Genomic DNA, 6832 nt, shown 5'->3' on the forward strand with positions numbered 1-6832 from the left:
GAACTCTCTCATCCACTAGGAGGCAATTAAATCTTGTCTTCCACATACAAACTGAAATTTTTTTTGGAAGCAAACTGCACCAAATCCACTCCAAGCCCTCAAACTATGGCTGCTTGACACGGGTTATCTCCCATGCATTTGACGTCGAGAAGCACCCATCACTACAAGGATGCCAAATCAGAATATCTTTACCACAACATCCCCCAGGAACCTCTGCAATAATGTCCTCTGCATTATTAGAACCCACCAAGTTCGCCAGCAAGTCCTTATCCCACTTGTCCTCCACCCAACAATCCTTAATTTCCAACGAGGTTGTAACACGTTAGGCGCAGAAGCAACTAGAGGCCCACGAGCCAACCATTTATCAAACCAAAATGAGACAACTCCCTCAAGCACCCTTATAGTCATATTCTCCATAACTTCAGGCATCACCATACAAATGGACTTCCAAAAACAGGAATCTGGACTTCTAACTTTGGCTTCAAAAAAATGCTTACCTCTAAAATATTTGGCTTTAAAAATCCGAGTCCACAAGTTATCAATAGATAGAAGCCTCCAAGCAAACTCCATGTGTAACGCCCGTTGCATCTCAGAAAAATCTCTAACACCAATTCCCCCCCTTGGACATTGATTTACATAGCTTCGACCATGCCCTCCATTTCCACTTAGCCCTTCCATGCTCCTCCCCCCTAAAAAAAGGAAGCCAAAATGAAATTCAATTTTCTCAAAACAAGTTTCGGGATATTTAAAACTGCTAGCAAATGAGTTGTCATGCTAAAGAGGACATATTTGAGAAGAATCAACCTCCCACCTTGAGATAACAATTTAAATTTCTAGCCGGCGACTTTGTTCTGAAATTTATTAACCAACGGCTCCAATACCCTAGCAGTCAACTTCCCAGAAATAAGTGGTGCACCCAAATACCAAGTTGGAAGCTTTCCTTCTACAAAACCTGCGAGCCAAAGCAAAGATGCCCTTACCAAAGGAATTTTCTCAGAAAAAAATAAAGCCGGCTTCTCTCTGTTGATAAGTTGCCCCAACCATAAAGCATATTTCTCTAACGTTTTCAAGAGTACCTTCAAAGACTTCCTCTCCCCATTAGTAAAAATCAATAAATCATCCGCATATAACAAATGTGAAATTAAAATAGCCTCACGTGGATGAATAAATCTCCCAATTCTACCTTGCTCAAACTCCTTCTTCAATAATCTAAACAGAACCTCCCCTATATTAATAAGCAAATAAGGCGATAAAAGGTCTCCCTGTCGCAACCCTCTCAAAGGTTGAAAAAAACCCATATAAGTCTTATTCATCATGATAGAAAACCACGGAGACTTAATGCACACTTCGATCAAGCCACAAAATTTTTCTAAAAATCTAAAGAGTAATGCTACATACAGTCGTGGAATGCGCAAACGCCGTGCAGTCGCTTTGAAAAAGAGTGGGGTCCATTATTAAAAAATTAATTTCTTTTCATGTGGGTCCCTTATTTATTCACTTTTTTCAAAGCGACTGCACGGCGACTGCACGCTCACGACTGCAAGTATCATTTCTCAAATCTAAAACCTGCCCAAACAGTTAATTAAAAAATCTCAATCCACCCTATCATAAGTTTTGGCCATATCAATCGTCATCACCACATTTCTACCACTAGTCTTCTTCTTAATAGACTTCACCATCACCTGAGTAAGAGAGATTCTCGAAAATGCTCCTACCCGGAACAAAGGCACCTTGCTCATGAGAAACAATCCATGAGAGAAATGACGTCATCCGCCTCACTAAGATTTTAGAAAAAATCTTATAGGCCACTGAACACAAACTTATTAGGCGGAACTTATCAAAACTTCTGGGTTCCTGCACTTTCGGAATGAGAACAATAAAAGAAAATGAATAAAATCTCGACAAAGCATTACCAGAAAAGAAATCCTTAGAAGCCTCCACCACATCATCCTTCACAATGTCCCAACAAGAAAGATAAAAAGTCGAACCAAAGCCATCTGGTCCCAAGCTACTAAGCTTTGGAATCGACATAAAGGCCTCTCTCACCTCATCTTCGGAAGTCACTTGACAAAGAGTCTCATTTTCAGCAACCGAAATGATCTTATTCACCACCTGTGACAAATCCTCCTGCGGCGTAGCACTCCCTCCACGAAGGAAATCCTGAAAAAACCAAACAACACCAATTTGCACCTCTTCTGGTGATTGCAGCTCCACCCCATCCACTAACGTCATAGACGAAATGATAGCCCTCCGCCTTCTCATGTTAGCAACAATATGCAAAAACTTCAAATTTTGATCACCCTTCCTCAAGCCACTTCTTTTTAGCCATTTGAGCCAAACAGATCTCCTCATTATTCTCCCAAAAATTCAGTTCCGCTTTGGAAACCAGTAACTCCATCTCCAAGTCTTTTTTATAACATTCTTGAAGTTGTTCATCCACCTTTTCAATTCTCTCCCCAATCTCCTTGATAGTGTTACTGACATGGCCAAAAACATTTTTGCTCCAAGCCTTCAATGCTACCTTCAGCTTCTTAAGCTTTGCTGCAAGTTTAAACAGACCCCTCTCAACCATAGGTTCCCTCCAAACCGCAGCCACACAATCTTGAAAAGAAGGATGTTGAGCCCATATATTCTGAAAATGGAAAGGTGCTGGATCATATATTTCTTCTACCACATATCCCTGAATGAACACTGGACTATGATCTAAAGTTTTCCTAGATAACCATAGACACCAAAGGAAAACAGGGCATAAAGCTCTCATTTATGATAGCTCTATCCAATCGAGCCCAGTTACACACACAACCCGCCTAACCATTACACCATGATAACTTTCAACCCTTTACAGGGAGTTCCAGCAAACCACAAGAATTTAAACACCGATTAAAATCCTCCATTGCCACAAGTGATCTCAAATTACCACCTACTCTCTTTCCATCCTCTTGTATTATGTTGAAGTCACCCACAACCATCCAAGCAACATCTCCATTGTGACCCTCTAGCGCTTGCCACAACTCCTGCCACTCTAAGTAATTGCATTTCGCATATACAAATGTTAACATCATCTTCTGGTTCGCACTCTCAAAACATCCAATCAACAACTGGTCTATCACATAAAAAATATTCACCTCAAATTCCTCCTACCATAATAGCCACACTTTACCCCCCACCACCTCATTGGAACATAAATTCTTGAAACCCAGAAAACTAGACATCTGGGGTAATTTATCCTATCCTGCAAATGGTTCTACAATAGCTATAATCGAAATATTCAACTTCTTAATTAAACTTTTAAGTCTCTTCCGCGGCATGTCTAAAACTCACATGTTCCATACTAGTGCATTTTCAATCATAAATTAAATTTCGAAGGGCAGGACAACACCTGCTGAGAATGATGCAACACCATGTTACTTTTATTCTTTAATCCTCCCCAAGACAATTTTCCATCACACTCAGACTCATAGCCTTTCTCCTTAGCAATCTGTTGTAGAGAGACTTCTTCATCGCAGTCCCACAAATGGCCATCAACTCCCACAAACTCATGTTCCACACCCCTACCCTCCACTACTAACACCTCATCAATCACTCTCGATGAACCTCCCCCCTCCCAAACCAGTCTATTTTTGCCATCCACTAATAAAAAATTCACCACAAGAGATGTTATGGCAATCTGCATGCTTGCAAGGGTCCCTCCATGTAAATACAAATCATCCTTTCTAAGATACACCTCTACCTATTTACCATCCCCACCCCCCATCCTCCTACACTGCCACCTCCAACGGGACCACACAAGACGACCCTAAACCACCTCCATCTTGCAAAGCAATAATCTCCGCTCCACTATTGCTCTGCACACGATTAACGTTAGGGTCTCTCTCCACTTCTACATCCACCCTTTGAAACTCCATTTGCTCATCCGGAACAACCACTCTCGCAGATTGAACCACCACTGGATCATCTTGGTGCTTTGATACCTTCGAAACCCATATCTCACGCCACACTTCCTTATTGGATCCATGTTTTCCACCTTCCTTCATCACCTAAACATAGAATACTTGGCTGTCCCACCATACACAGAACTGTGATATGGCCTTGCCTTCGACATTTGGAGCAATAAAACCCCATCTTTTCATACCGAATGGGCTGCTATAATTTCTTATTAGCCACCATAATAGGAAAACCTTGAACCAAATATGCTAAGAGGTCAACCTCAACACAAATCCTTGCACCCATAGCACGGGTTCTATTCAAAGTTGCGTTATTAGTGCCAAGATATCGACCAAACTTGCTGGCCAATATTTGAAGGCAATCCCTACGATACAAGTGCATCGGCAATCCTGGTAAGAAAATCCATTGAGCCGCCATGGAAGGTTTTTCATTCAGGTTGAACTCTTTTTGTCCACTGAAAAATTCTGAAATTGCACCCCTCTATCACACAACCTTCCCTAACCCAACAATGAACAAAATCCCTCTCACTAGCCATTTGCACCAGGACATGATAATCATCCATGAAACTCACAGTAGGAATTTTCAGAAGGCCCCATGTTTTGACAATGGCCAATCGCACCGCATCGATCGTAAGCCTCGCACGAAGGAATTTCAAAACCAACGCAAACCGAAAGTCCTCAGCCACCTTATTCATCTCCACCTCCGTGAAAATAAACCTCAATTCTCCATCAACCTCCACCGGATATCTCATAGGCAATTTGAACCTCGAAGGATTATTAATATGTGCCAATGCCTGCATGTAGGACTTTTGAGGAAGACCACCCTCCTTACCACCAAGTACTCCTCCCGAACCACTTGGATCTCCATCAGGACGAGGTCCTACTAGTGCCGATGATACCAAAGGGCCCAGGGGCTCCGTCATAGTGAATCCCTAGAAGAAAAAATCCTAACCACCAAGCAAAAGATACCTCCGAAAATTACGGAGCTAAAAGACTTTTACTTACAGAATTTTTAGGTGACAATAGTACGTAAATGTGAAAAGTAATATTAGGTTAAGGATAGATAAGTTTCGACGTATATTTTATAAAGAAAGTTTGGCCTCATTATTAAAAGTATGAAGTCCACTTTTTGAGCATGCCGGCCGGAGGCTTGCAAACATATATAAGTTTGTGCAATTTACTTTCCAAGTTTGAATTCTTATATATTGGCGTAACTCAGACATTTTCAATTATGCGACACCATATGTAACATTAGCAAAATCTCGGATTAAGATTTTCTATAGTGTTTTATTCAAATATTTTTTATAATTCGAAAAAAGATAGATAGGACTTCACTATATTTAATGTTAGGATGCTCGTTGCTCCCTGACAGCATTTATTAGCTCCGTTTAGATAGTGAAAATGTTTCATCTCATTCCATTTCATTATTATAATTTTTATAAATTTTTACACAAAATATAATAAACATTTTAATTTTTTAAAATTTTAAAATAATAATAATATTAAAAAATAATATTTTATTCAACTAATTTTAACTTTTATTTAAAATCATCTCATCTCATCTCATTTCAATTTTCATCTCATCTCCTCTCCTTTCCTTTCCTTTCCTTTCCTTATCCAAATTCCAAACCACGCCAAAGGGTCTCCATCATATTCCGTGTCGTGTAATATAAGATTCAGCCATACTCCTACTACTCGTACTCCTATGTGTCGTTTTTAACCTTTTTCCCGTTGAAAAATAACCCATAGATGGTCACAATCTTTGTCTATTGATGTCTGATCCTACGGCTACCATTAAGTTCCTCAAGGGGGCCACAATCATTCAGTGCCGTACGATTTTAGTTAATGGAAAATCCCACTTAAAACCTTTGTGTTACGCTAACGAATTACATGTTTTGCTCTCAACCACTAAAGTTGATGAACGAACCCTTTTTTCTCCTTTTTTTTTTTTTTTTTTTTTTTTTGTCTTTTGGATAAATATTACTCTTTCTAATTATAAAAAAAAAATAACCTTTATATTTTATCTCTATAAATATCTAATCGTTAATTGTGTGATGCATTTTAGCCCATAGAATTGAATAAGAGTGCAAAATCTAAGTTTTAGTAGTTGGAAGGTATAATATGTCATTTTGATCAGTTTTGGGGTAAAATGAGAAATTTTTATAATTTAAGGATGTAGTTTTCTCCCCTTTTTTAAGAAAACTATAATAAAGAATGCTTCCATTTGTAGTAAAAATTAAAAATATAAGTATAACTTATTCATAAAGATAAATGATATTTACAGTTTTAAAATGTGTAAATTCCTCACACTTATTTTCGTAATTTTTTTAATTGTAAATCTCATTTTTTTTTAAAAAAAGTCGCACGGACTGCACACTTTAAAACTATATCTAATATTACCTATTCATAAATGTGAAAAAACGAGATTAATATTCTCTACATTTATCAAAATAATTCTATAATGATATATAATTTTAGTCACTAAGCTTACATTTTTTAAAAATTAAATCAATATAATATTTAATAAGCTAAGATTTTCTAGAATCTTTTTAATTCAATATTATTCACCTCTAAATTATTAAAGTAATTAATAATGCTTTTATAATAAGAACTGCCTTTAAAAAAAAAACCATATGTTGCATGGAAAATGGTATGTACCAAGTCCACCTATATGGCGACATCCAACCAGCAGGCACATTAATAGCGCGTGAGAAACACTCGATACGTGTACACCAGTACACGTGATGTTACCCTCAACTACGCCTATAAGGCTTGGAAACGTACCGGTGGATCCCAAAAAGCGCGTGGGGTTGTTAATTCTGTTGGTTCTCAATGGCCACTATCCCTAGGTTTGCCTCCCTTTCTGCCTGTTTTTTGTCTTCCCCATT

Source organism: Juglans regia, chromosome 5 (assembly GCF_001411555.2).
Source record: "Juglans regia cultivar Chandler chromosome 5, Walnut 2.0, whole genome shotgun sequence".
Lineage (NCBI taxonomy): Eukaryota > Viridiplantae > Streptophyta > Magnoliopsida > Fagales > Juglandaceae > Juglans > Juglans regia.